The following is a 14,170-nucleotide window of genomic DNA, read 5'->3' as shown; positions in this document are numbered from 1 at the left end:
GGGGTGGGAGGGAGGGATTCCCTTGAGTGCTTCAGCCTGCTGGATTTGCAAAAGTTGCCCAGTGGGCTTGCTGTGGTGGTAGTCCCCCCATCCCCTGGCGGGCTTAGTTTTAAAGCCTGATTGAGCAGGTCAGCCATTCTCGCTGAGAAAAGCTTCCTCCACAGTGCAGTGAGGTGGAGGCTATCTCTTCCCAGCAGACCACTGCCTCTCTCCCCAAAGACTGGACTGTGATCATGGAAGCTGAAGCCTTCATCATGACACCAGTGCCACAGTCTTTGGTTGACTACCTCAATCCTCCTCTCCCCCCTCAGCCTATAACCTGAAACCAGGAGGATTGAGGAAAACACCACCTGTGCTCCCAGCCCCCTAAGGGCCACTTCCAAAGCCCTGTAGCCTCTCACAACCAGGCTGTGATTGCTCCAAGCCATGTCATTCGTGCCCACATGGATAAGGAGCATACGGTAGTGGTTGGTGGGCCAGATGAGCTTTGGGATCCTCTCTGCTACATCCCGCATATGGGCTCCCAGGAGGCAGCAGACTTCCTGGGTTAGGGGGTCAGGGCAGCAGATCACGCCATCAGTCTCCCTCAGGAGGGAGTCTCCCACAATGATCACTCTGTGTGGACTTAGGGAGAGCAGGGACGGTAGCAGTGAGTGGTTCTCCCTTGCTTGCAGGAGCTGGCATCTCTGCAAGCTCTAGTGGGGCTGCAAGAGGTTCATACCTGTTGGAAAGCTCCAGCGGGGAGGGGACACTGGTGCAGCAGGTCTTGGGGCCATTAACTACCTTGGTCCAACCCCCTGGCTGGACAGTGAGGGAGATCCTCAAGTCCTTCCTTGTCCTGGAAGGTGACCTTGGTTTACCCTCAGCCTCCAGGGGGTGAAGGGACTGGCAGTAGGAGTCTATCTCCTGCTCACCATCCCTGATGGCATGCAGTCTCTGGGCTGTGACCTGGAGTTCCTCTATCTGGTGCCCCAGGGACTCCAACGTAGAGCAAACCTTGCAAGGGGAAGTGGCCATGCTCCTGGTCCCATGTGCCTGGAATCGTGCCAGGCAGCCCCCGCAGCCGAGAGTCAGGGGCTCCGTCTGAGTGGAGATCTCTGAGGTGCCAGTGGGGGAGGTCTCAGACTCCAAGGGGACCCTCCAGGTGTGGCGTGTGGCACTCCACATTGTGCCGCTGGTAGTCCCACTACTGCTGTGACTACCTTCTCTTGGGGCTCACTGGCAGGGCCTCGGGCCCTCCCACTCACCCTCCTACGTGAACTCTTGCACTAACTAATGTGCTGGGCCTAGAAGCATGCCTGTTTGTGTGTCCTGTTCATGAGGCTTCCTATTGCATGGCTCCCTGGGGGCTGGGCAAAGTAGGGCCCTCCTCAGCTCCAATCATCTGTCCCACAGCTGAATGCATTGGGGGTCCTTCCTTCCCCGCTGCGGGCTCCACCTACCTCCGGCTGCACTGGGGGTCCGTGTTGGGGTCCTGCTGGGGAGTACTGGGGTTCCCTGGGCTCAACAGGGGCACAATGAGCTTCCACCCGTGTGTCTAACCCAGTTTGTTCTCTGCTCTAGAGAGAGGCTTTTACAGGTGCTTCCTGTTCCAGCATTATAAAACTGAGGTTTGCATATCATGTGGGTAAACTTTCAGCTGCCTGGGATGACCCCAACCTCATCGCTTGGAAGGGTTTTAATTCTCCATCCAGATTCTGTGTCCCCAGTTGACTGCGAACCATAAGTTTGGCTGGGTTGCCTCAGATCCACCGCTGTCTGACACTTTCATGCATGTTGATGTCTTTGGCTGTGAAAAAAGCAAATAGGGGAGCACCTTCAAGAAGCAAAGGAATGTGAGTTTCATTCCTGAGGGGAGGAGACCTGAAATATTTATAAGATTTGTGCTGCAGTATTGATGCCAACTAACAGGGGGGAAAAAATGTTTGATATCATCTGTCTCAAGAGGTGGTTGGTTGAGCTTGTGTTTATAGTAAGACAACCTTCCTTCTCTTCTTCTCCCCGCCTTTCTTTTTTAACACAAAGGAAACGCTTTGCATGTCAGCTGCGTGAGGTAGCATACAGTTTCTCATCTCAAAAGGCAAAGGAAGAACAATAGCAGATGGGCCGAGCATTATCCATTGTCATCCTTTCACACTGCAGTGCTGGATACTGAAACATCTTTGCATAATTACTGTTTTAAAAAAAAAACCCCAAACAAACTGAAACTAACAGATTGCACACAATCTGATTAGGAGTGATGCTTTTTTTTTCTTTTCTTTTTTCAAGGGGCAGAGCTAGCTTGAATTTCATTGGAGGATGTTTAAATCTCTAATTCTGTTGTTCTGTTTTCAACTCCCTCTGCCCTTTCTTAATTCTTCCACTCTTGAATTTAATCCCAACCCTTTCCATAATTACCTTTTACCTGATGCAGGCTGCTCTGACCCACGTTAATCTTTTCCTTCTCTTTTTGCCTCTTGTTAGATCATCTTTTTGTCCTGCTCCATTTCAGGTTGATGGGAGCTATTTGGTGCTCAGTAGGGCTGTGCAAAATGGCACTGTTCCATTTCGACTTCAGTTTTGAGGTTTGGACGGAACAGTGTTTTGTTTCGAATTTCATTTCAAGTTGAAACAGCCGTTCAGTTTCGCTTCATCAAAACAGTGAGGCTGTTTTGACATTTCGCCCAACCATCATACTGGGGAAACAAACTCAGCCCAGCTGGGCTGACTTCCCAACCCCAGCCCGATCATAGGGCTGGGGAGGGGAACTGAGTGATCGGACTCAGTTCCTTTCCCCAGCCTGATCTTGCAGTGCTTGGGAGGGGAACTGAGCCCGGGCTCAGTTCCCTTTCCCTGCACTGTGATCAGCTTCCTGCAGCCCGGCAGCGGGAGACCAGGGCTGTGTTCCCGACTGCTGCTGGGAGCGCAGCCCTGGTTCTCCCCCATCTCCCACCGCCTTGCTGCTGGCTGCTTCAAAACTCAATGTTTTGAAACTTTCGAAACGTTTCGACTAGCCTCGTTTTGTTTTGAGGCTGTTTCGAAGCCCTTTGTTTCGATTCAGTTTTGCTGTTTTGAGTTCAAAATGAGTTGAAACAGTGTTGAATTTTTAACAGCCGGCAAAATTTCGCACAGCCCTAGTGCTCAGCACTTTTTGAAGATTGGGCTGCTTACCCAGATATCATAGTGTGTATAATGGAGGCTAATCTCAGGTAGCAAATTCTAAGTATTTTAACCTAAAATCTTGCAGAAAAGTGTGCATCTTGGCCTGGACCCTTGGGAAATGCCTTGACTCAGAAAAATATGGAGGCCCACCCTCAAGTCCAAAGTATGCTTATAGGTGGGGTGACTGTATGGGACAATGAATTCAGGGACACTACCTAGCCCACCTTTGCTGCAGGCAGAGGCAGGAGTGGGGCACCACTGGTAGTACTATTCAGGCAGCTGAGGAGTCAATGGCCTATTAAAGACCCACTGTTTCCTTCACAGGTGTTAACAATCCCCTTTTTAATAGTCATTCCACTAATCAAGCTGTACTATTTGGGCTATTTTGCTCTCTGCCAGGCCTTCCTATTTCACAGCTCCTGTGGCTCCGCCTCCTTGTCCCACACCCGGGATGCTTGTTTTAATTTTCACTGGCCAGCTATGACCAGCCTCTGAAATCTGTGAATATTCTGGCCAATATGAGAGGTATGGTCACCCTAGCTATAGGGCCTAAACTTGTTCCCTGAGCCAGTAGAAAGGACTTCCTTGGCCTCACTAAGTTTTGGATCTGGCCAGTGGAGAGAAAGTAGGTTTATTTTATAAATGAGGAGCAGAATAAAATTGAATAATTGCACAATATAGAAGCTCTGTTTTGCTGTTTTTAAAGCTGGTTCTCAGCTGGCAAAAATTGATACAGTTCCACAGAGCTACACCAGTTTATATCAGCTGAGGATTTGGCTCTAAAATAAACAAAAGTAGTGTGAACAAGGATGAAGACTAACCTGTCACCCCTTGATGAAAATAGCCTTTACCTCCAAAACTGTCTATATGGCACCTAGGACAATGGGACTTGAAGTGGATTTGGGGCCTTGCATGCTTCCTTAATACAACTCACAGAATCTAGAAAAGTAAGACTGGAAGGGCCGTTGGGAGCTCCTAATGTCCAATCCAACCTCAAGGCAGGATCTTCCTTTATTCAAACTATCTGTAGGTGGCCGTGCCTCGCTTGACGCTGCCACCAAGGTCTAGTGCTCCAATCTGTTGAACACCAGTGCTTGGGGCCTGACCGCTTGGCCTTGCTGGCTCATGTTAACAGGGCAAGCTCTCCAGCTTGCCCATCACATCTTGATCTTTTTAGTAAGAGGGGAGGATGCTTGATGGCTTACACCTGCCCTCACAAGCACCTTGTTTCTTGAGGCTCCACCTCTTACACCCTGTCCTTACACCAACTAGATCTGATGAGGTAGCCAGACTGTGCCATTGGATTATAGAATGGCACTGGCCTCCCAATTGGTCAATTTAGTCAGGCTCCGGCTGAGTAAATACTCTCTCAATAGGCTAGTGAAAATCTTCCTCTGCCCTGTTGGGGCAGTCTAGGGATTTGGCATGTCAAACACCTGTGTCTAGGTTCTTCATTAAATGTCTGTCAGCCCATTAATCACAGTTCCCTGGGCTATTATGACTATGCCCAGTAGGGCTAATCTGTCAAGTCCTTAAATTTCCCTTGTCTGGTGTCACTAACCCTCCAAGTGACTATGGGGCCCTGGACCCCTTCCTAGAATGGACTCACACTTCACTGCTCACACTGTTCCAGTGAAGCAAATGGTGTCTTTCGGCACCTCTGCGTCATGCTGTCTGCTTCTCCTGGTAGTGGTTCTGGTCCCTCTGTCCTGAGGCTCCTACAAGTCTCCAATCAAGTGAGCAGGTTCTGCTTTGCTCCCTTTACCCCTGCTAGGGCACTCTTTGGTCCAGGTGGACACTTCTGCAACTGTGCTCCAGTGCCTCTGTTCTGTCTTCAGCTGGCACAGGGCACGTCTCAGCCATTGCACACCAGCCAACCTGGATCTGTCACAAGCTTGTAAAGTGGGGCGGCTGCACTGCCGGGAACTCTCTCGACTGTGCTGCTGGCATCTTTTCTGGTAAGTCCCCACTCCTAGGGAGAGCAGCTGCCTCAGAGTCCAACCCTTGGACTAATAGAGGTGCTTCTAGGGGTCTCATCACCCCTATATGAGTAATTGGGGTTTTCCCTGCTATGACACTATTCTATACTTTTTTTTGTCTAACCTGTTCATAAAATCTTTGGGAACAACTCTCACACACAACTCTCAGGCATAAGGTCTGAAACATTCATAGTTTCATAGTTAGTAGGGTCGGAAGGGACCTGAGCAGTTAAACACTCTTTAGTTTGCCAGGGGTAGAGCAGGGGGGACAAGGACACTGTCAATGTCCTGCCACTGCAGAGACGGGAAGCAGTTTGTTAAAATGCACTCAAGAGTGCCAAGAAAGAGTATTATTGTAATATGAATAATAAGAATAAAGCATTGTCAGCACTCACAATTTTATCACAGTTCTTGCTGCATTTGATGTTTTTCTTAAAGACCCGTTTCTAGGGGCTGACTTAGATTCATAGATTCATGAGTTGTGAGGTTGAAAGGGACCGTGGAAGATCATTGGATCCGGCCCCCTGCACCAGGCAGGAAAGACAGCTGGGGTCAGGTGATCCCAGCAAGGTGCCCGTTCAGTCTCTTCTTGAAGATTTCCAGGGTAGACAATTGCACCACCTCTGGAGAGATCTTATTACAGTCTGGATACCCTAGTTATAAAGTATTTTTTCTTAATGTTGAGCCTGAAATGGTCTTCCAGGAGTTTGTGACTATTACTCCTAGTTTTCCCCAAGGGTGCCCTGTTGAACAGTTGATCACTGAGCCCTTGATGTATGCCTCTTAGCCTTCTCTCTGTCAGGCTGAAAAATCCCAGATCTCCCAGCCTTTCCTCATATGGCTTGCTGTACACGTCTCTGATCATATGGGTGGCCCTTCTCTGGACTCTCTCAAGCTTTACCACATCCTTGTTAAAGTGCAGCACCCAGAACTGGACACAGTACTCCAGCTGTGGTCTCACCAGTGCCGAGTAGAGTGGGAGAATCACTTTGGTTTTGCTGGAGATGCATTGATTGATGTATGCTAGGGCAGGTAAGACAAGACCTGCCCAAGATGAAGCCATGCTGGCTGTCATTCAGAATTCTACTTTTTGCAAGCCTATCACACATAGACTCCTTAATGAATTTTTCCAGGATTTTCCCTGGGAAAGAAGTTAAGCTAATGGGCCTATACTTACCTGGTCCTCCCTCCTCTCCTCCTTGAAGATGGGCACAACATTGGCCCTCTTCCAGTCCTTGGGGACTTCCCTGGAGTGCTACAAGTTTTGAAAGAGCTTTGCCAGGGCTTCTGTGATGACTTCGGCGAGCTCTTTTGACACTCTTGGATGAAGTTAATCCAGACTGGCTGACTTATATATGTTCAATTTTTTTTAATTGATCTCACACTGGTTCTATGGCAATAGTAGGAAGGTGGTCATTTGAACCCTGCTCATTTTTTACCCTAGCTGGCATGATTTTCTCCTTGGCCTGGTGGAAGACCGAGGCAAAGTAGTCATACAGGAGTTCGGTTCAATTCACAATTTTACTTTTTTTGTGAAATCCACAAAATCAACAACAAAATTTTTTTATAAAAATAAAAAGCTAGCTCTAGCTGGCAGGGTGGCATGAAAGGAAACAGACCAGATGGTGGCTGCTTCCTTGTCCCTCCTCCCCCCACCCCTCCATTGAGGCCTCTCCACCAATCAATGCTCAGGGGTGGGGCTGCGTGAAGGGCAGCCAGCAATCAAAAGGGTGGCTGCCCCCTCATCCCTCCTTCCCCCCTCCCCCACCCGGCCTTTCTGCCAATCAGTGCTGAGGGGTGGGGCTACTGTGAAGTGACCGCAGAATTAGAACTTGACACTGCAATCAAGCTGTGAAAACTGGTTATATCCCCATGATTTAGATCAGGGGCAGGCAATTATTTTGGGCAAAGGGCCACTTATCCAGTTTTGGCAAGCTGTTGAGGGCTGCATGGGTAGCCCTACCCCTTGACAGGTGCCCCACCCTCTGGTCACCATCTTGGGACCAATGTCCCAATGTCTTGGGACCAATGTCCCAGGACCAGCACCAGTGGGGCCCAAAGTGGTGCGCAGGCTGGCAGTGGTGTGCAGACTAGCAGTCTGTGGAGCCGGGCTGGGCTGTGAAAGAGGCCCACCTGAATTCAAAGCACAGGATTGACATTTTACTGATTTTTTTTTTCCCCACCCTGCATAATTTCAACCCAGTTTCAGTGAATTTATTACTATCCACCACTAGAGCTGCTCTAAGAATATTGTGATATCAAAATGTACAATTTCACACTGAGTCAGTGAGATGTATTTATTATACAAACCCAGGAGCTACAGCATTTCTAAAGCAGCTATTCTGTATGAAAGCACGAATTGGCAACGCCAAAATTGAGCTGTTTGTGAACATGTTGCTGTGGTTATCCAGGAAGACCAAAATGTGAGCCAGAGCAAACTCCTGAAACTCAGCCATGCTGGACTCATCCCTAACCCAACAGGAATGTAACATTTGTAGGGACAGTGGTAAGAGTTGTAAACACACAGAACCATCTTCAGTGAGGGAGCGGTCAAAGAAGTAGAAGGGCAGAATGTTCCACCCCAATGTTATTCCAATGTTGAGGAGTGTTAAGTGAGGCAGTGTTGTTGGTGGATAGGGCATGAGTATGGGAGTTGGAAAACCTCATCCCATCTGCCAGTGACTGGCCATATGACCTTGGTTAAGTCACTTTACCTTTGTGTGCCTTCATCTCCCCTCTCACCCTTTACCTCTCTTTTCTATTTAGATTATAACATTCCTGAGAAACTTCAAGTTTGTATACCTCCTAATACAGCAAAAACCCTATCTCAGTAAACATCCCTGGGCACTATAATAATATAACCAGCACCAATATACAGCACTGAAATTATGCCACTCAACAATATTTCAAAGACAGGGTTATATACATGCAAAGCCTGCTTTCTCCAATCCTGTATCTTCAAAGTCTCCTCCAAGTTCTTCCTTGTCTGCTCCTCAAATAGTTATTTTTTGTAATATTATGGTAATTGTATTTTGGAAGTCAAACAAAACAATACAGTCGCTGACAAAATAAATAAAAAACAAACATATTTTGGCCCACTTATGAAGTGAACAAACAGTTCAGCAATTTTTGAAAGACATTCAAGCGGCCTTCCAGTATAAGAAGCCAACCCTGTACATAAAATCAAAAGCTTGATAGTATCACAGTTGTGTTAGCTTCAAGCATTCAACAAACAGAAGTTAAAGCACCAAATAATCATGAGACCAAATCATGCGAGTATCTATATAAAATACATTTAGATTTTTTGTAGTTTGCCTTCTGACTTGTGAGCTTCAAGAATGAACTTGGTTCAGATTTTCAGACATTTCCCTGCCCCTGCAAGGGCTAATTTTCACTTTTAAAAAAGTTGCTGAGATTCTCACAAAATCACTTGGAAATGGGCAGAGGTCTATCTAAATTGGGGGTGGGTAAAATATGGCCCATGGGCTGGATGCGGCCTACTAGCCATTCTATCCAGCCTGCAGGGTGCCTAAAACATTTAGAAAAATTAATATTTATCTGCACTTGGTTCCCATCAAAAATGACATGAGACAGTTGCAGTAGGACCCAGGGGAAGCCCAACAGGCTCCTTCAACAGGAGGGCCTACCTGGCCCTGCCCCCCATCCAGAAGCCCTAGCAGGGGCTTCTGGCCTGGGACCATGCGGATCCTCTGGTGTGGGAAACTCAGGTAAGGGGGGTGGGGGAAGGGCAGGGGAGGACCCTGGGCAGGGAAGGAGCCCAGGGAAAAGATGTGGGGGGAAAAGCAGCCCCTCCCCCACCCTGTGGCTGGTGCGCCCTGTTGCAGCCACTCACAGCCCACGCAGGGCTGTCCTGAGCAAGCACAAGCAGCCCCAGGTGGGCTGCAAGCAGCTGCAGTGTGGAGCACGGGGCAGGGGAGGGGCCGCTTTTCCCAGCACTCAGCATCAGCTTGCACCCTTGAGGGTACTAGACCCACTTCAAGAACTTGGGGTGCTTCCTTCAGTCTGAAGCACAAACAGTGGTCTCCCTTATTTTGCTGAACCAAGGGGAACCCAAAGCATAACCTACCCCTGTTCCTAATAAGTCTCCTATGCTAGGTGCAAAGGAGAACTTTACTGGCTACAAAGAGTAGGTTTGGGATAGGATACAGGGTAGAGCAATATCAGAGAAATCCCATAGAGCAAACAGGGTGCCTGGGTAGCCTTTGATCACCATCTGAGTTACTGTAAGCTATAGCTAGTTAGATCCCAGGTAGTTTACTCACAAGTATCATCCAGAGGCAGGTGGAGATTCCCTTGGGAGGCAGGCAGATCATTGATCATGAGTTTCAAGAGAGAGACCAAGTTTCAGATGGTCCATCTTTTCTCTGAGTTTTCATCATGGCTACTGCTCCTCCTCCTAGACAGTCCTTAACTTATATAGCCCTTATGACCTCATTTACCTGGTCCAATGGAGGCTAGCACCTGCTGGCTGCCAAACAACCAATTTGAAATGCATCACTGGTTGCTGGGTAGACTGGCAGGGTCTCTAGCCCCCTCCCAGTCAGGTTGGCATTGCTTAGAACAATAGGGAGCATAAGCCCCCCACCCAGGTGTGTGATGCCAGTCACATAGGCAGAGAGAGCAGGTTTCCCCCCTTCCTCGGGAATCTATCCAGCTCAGGTTATAATTCAGGGTTACCTGAAGAGATGGGGCAGAGGAGTCTGCCCTTTGCAGTAACCATGGTAACCAAATTGTCACATAGCAGAGGTTTTGGGGAGAGACAGCGGCGGTATTCTGCTACAAGTGGTGACCCGAGTCCTGGGCCAGGTACAGACATTACACTTTTACTGGTATAAGTGATTAGAAACTGGACTATATCCATAATGGAACAGAAGTTTGGCACACAAAACCAGTCTATACCCATAAGAGAACAGAAATTTGGTGCACACAGACTGGTTTAAAAATGGTGGGACCTAGCTGAAGATTTGCCCCCACACCAAAGGGCGAATGTGTATTTAAATTGGTAGTGAATAGAACTACGCCTCTTACAGAAATGGTGTAACTTAGATTGATTCCTCCTCAGGCTTTTTTGAATGTCTGAACCTAGCCCTTGCGGTGCTGCCTTTCATAGCAGTGTGCTGCCTTTGCTTTGCTCTGCACAGCCAGAGACTTGAGCCCCGACTGCCTCCCTGGTGGCATCCCAGGGTGCAAACTCTGAGGTAAGCCTCTAGGAGGCAGGGATCAGAGTGGCACACGGGAATGTGGCAGGCCTTCACTTCTGGCATGCCTGCCAAAACCATTGGTCATGACTGCTGTCTGGGAATGGGTTCGAGGCTCCAAGAAGCTGTCTTCAGCCATAGGCTGTCCAGGATGCAAAATCTTTAAGTGGAGGCTTGCTATGTGGAGCGAAGTGGGAAGAGTCAGGAGTCTGAGTAGAAATGGGGGTGTGAAGAGTTAGAAATGAATAGGCAATGAAATGGAAGGCTTGGGAAGAGGCCTAAACAGCACCCGGAGGGTAAAAGGGTAGCAGAGTGAGGCAAGGGACTATGGGCAAGAGAGCATGGGGGGCTTTGGTTAAGAACTGAATGCTGACATCCACTGTGTATATCTGAGAAGGCAAGAAGAAGGCCATGTGAATAATTGATATTGGGGTTTTCTGGCTGATGAAAAAAATACCCTCCCCGAAACCCCCCACAAAACCCACAACATTCATTAGGGGATGAGCCTTTCCAAAATTGCTTGGTTTTGTTGGTTGGTTGTTTGGGTTTTTTTAAATAAAAAAAGGGAATGAAAATTAATTTGATCCCAAATTAAGCACAACATGGATCATTTAATCATCTCTTCAGAGTTTTAACTTTTTTTTCTAGAGTTATACTGAAGTACAGTTAGTAATGAAGCATCACTTGGGAACGTACAGTCCAGACTGTTTTGAAACAGTCAAAAGGTTTCATTCAAACATTTTCAAAGCATTATTAGCTGAAACAATTCCTCATGCATTTGAGGTGTTTTGATCAAGCTGAATCTGCCCTTTCTAGAAAAAAACAAGTTTGACCAAAAGGGTTGGTTCCAGCTCGACTGCAAATAGGGCTGCCAAACTGTAGTCATCAGTGGGGAAATGAACTGTTTTCGTTCATTTGGACTTGCGTTATCATGCAGTACGTGGACTTTAGCTGGAAAGTAGAGTAGAGTTTCAAAGTATCTTGTGAACAGAAGGAGAATGGAAACCACCAAGGGGAAACAGAAATGCAAGTTTCTGTTAGAAAGCTGTTAAATGCTCTCTCACACGCAAAAAAATTTTGTTTTTTACTTTTTCAAACCAAAATAAAAATGTTCAGCCATCCATGTATAGAATACCACAATAGCCTTTGTCTTAGTCATTCCAGCTAAATATATACATAATATATTGAAAAAAGTGTTCCCTTCATATTTTTCTTTTTCCCCCCCCCCCCTCCTTCCCCCATTTTTCTGGGGGGATAATAAGAATTCAGATGATGAGAGAGAGGGACAAAGCCAAGCAGGTGATGTTAATTTTCTAAATAACATTTTCTCCTCTTTGTCTGGAAAACTTTTTAGTTAAAAGTTCAAGAAACTTGAAAATTTTCTAGGAAAAACTTATTTTTTTTATAGGAATGGAATATATAGATATTGATTCAGTCACAACTGAAGCTGGATGAGCTGTGAGGTGGAACATAATAGCAGTCCAACAATGCAAAAAAGTTTAGAAGATGATTATCAAATGAAACCCGAAGAGGAATTGAAGACGACAAAATGTAATTCTTCCAACTGGTATTTGTCCAGGCTATTATGCAAAACTGTACTATGAGCAGTTGTATTGATTTCAAAGAGACTACACATGGTAGTAATATTAACTATGAGCATATGGGTCTGCAGGATTAGTGCTCATGCCTGTAGTCTTTGCAAGAAGGGCCATGAGATTAGTCTCATGTATCTCTTATGAAGGGTACCCTTTACTGTCTACTCTGTCTGCCTTGTGGCATTGATCCAGTTCTGGCCTAGTGAAATCCCAACGAAGTCTCCTATGCATTTGTTGACTCAGATGTGATTGCACTACAAGACAGTGAGTCAACACTGGTATAACATTCAGCATTGCTGTAGTCAGCTGGAAGAAAAGACTCATGTAACTTGGAATGAGGGTACAGCATGTATTGACCACGATTTTAAGTGGAGTGCAGGAGTGTGACGGAGGGCTTCCTCAGGCCGATCTCCACGGCCCACCCTCTGTCTCTAGGCAACCGCCCGCTTATCTCACCCGCCACGCCACGCCTTTGATGATAATTAGTTCAATTATGATGTCAATTAAGCGGGAGGCTGCCCTTCGTACTGCCCCGATGCCAAGGGGCACTCTGCGGCTCCGACCTCCCCTAATACCGCAGCCCAAGCCTCGCAGATGGCATCATGGTGTTCTTCCTCACCGGCCCCACACTGGGCCCCAGAATCTTCTGCACAAGACCCCACTATGGCCTTCGCTACACAGGCGGCCACTCGGCCGTCAACTGGGCTACCTCACCCCCCCAAAGCTATTTTCCCCTCTCGGGTGTGGTTCTCCCGGAACCTTCAGCCTCTTGCCCTGGCCCACCTCAAGGCCAGTCGGGACCCCAGCTCCCCGGATCTTGGGCGTCCCTCGTGGTGGGCCCCCGGCCCTTTTGACCCTCACTGGTCCTGGCCCCAGCATGTGCCAGTTGAGGGTACTCTCCCCTCCAGGACCAGGACCAGGACCAGGACCAGGACCAGGACCAGGACCAGGACCAGGACCAGGACCAGGACCAGGACCAGGACCAGGACCAGGACCAGGACCAGGACCAGGACCAGGACCAGGACCAGGACCAGGACCAGGACCAGGACCAGGACCAGGACCAGGACCAGGACCAGGACCAGGACCAGGACCAGGACCAGGACCAGGACCAGGACCAGGACCAGGACCAGGACCAGGACCAGGACCAGGACCAGGACCAGGACCAGGACCAGGACCAGGACCAGGACCAGGACCAGGACCAGGACCAGGACCAGGACCAGGACCAGGACCAGGACCAGGACCAGGACCAGGACCAGGACCAGGACCAGGACCAGGACCAGGACCAGGACCAGGACCAGGACCAGGACCAGGACCAGGACCAGGACCAGGACCAGGACCAGGACCAGGACCAGGACCCTCCTACCAACCCCTTGCAGCTCCCCCTTACCTCCAGGTCATTCACAGCAGCCCTAAGATCAGGCCATGTTGCTGCCTGACCTCCTGCAGCCCAACTGCCTGGTTTATATAGGCCTCAAAATGGCTGCCGCAATCAGGCACCTGGAGGCTGCCGGCTCCAGGCCCTTAAAGTGGCAGGAGCACCCTATGCTCCGCCACAAGGAGATTGTACAAGCATAACTGTGATTCAGAGGAACAACTTGAGCAGTTAAATACAACACTCCTCTGCTTCCATTTAGTATGAGAAAGATGTACTCTGATTTCTCCCCCCCCCATCCCCCTTTATGCTCATTTGAGGGAGAAGAGTTAATTTAACTACAGTTAATTTCATGCCCTCTATAATGTACCCAGTTATATATTCCTAATTATTTCAAGCCCTCGTGTGTTTTGGTTGAGCGCCTTTTTTGGAAGAGGATATTAACTAACAATTATCTTCCTCATTAATACAATTCATGATAGAGAAAACAAACAAGACATTGCTGAAAGACATAAACATACGATTTTCACCCCCCATCCCCAATCTTTCCAGGATAGCAGGAATATTAATCATGATAATTAAAGGCAAATTAGCACATTCATCTGTTCACTCCCTGCTCAACATTGCTTCTGGGCAATGTTTATGTATGTAGGACTTGTCCAAGTGACCAGTCGCTAGTAGTACTGGGCACTAGGTCATGGGCTCTAATTTATTGTTCCCGTAACCTGCTTTCACTAACTTGGACAATGGGGTGTAGAGAATTGAGAGGCTCAATCATAGAACAATATGGGGTCAAAATCTGACCCTTCCTTCTTTATACGAGGTCCATGGTAGCAGTGGTGATGTTCCAGTTTCCTATAAGGA

The sequence above is a fragment of the Alligator sinensis genome, unplaced genomic scaffold (assembly GCF_000455745.1).
Source record: "Alligator sinensis unplaced genomic scaffold, ASM45574v1 scaffold307_1, whole genome shotgun sequence".
NCBI classification, from domain to species: domain Eukaryota; kingdom Metazoa; phylum Chordata; order Crocodylia; family Alligatoridae; genus Alligator; species Alligator sinensis.
Note: the sequence above shows the minus strand (reverse complement) of the source record.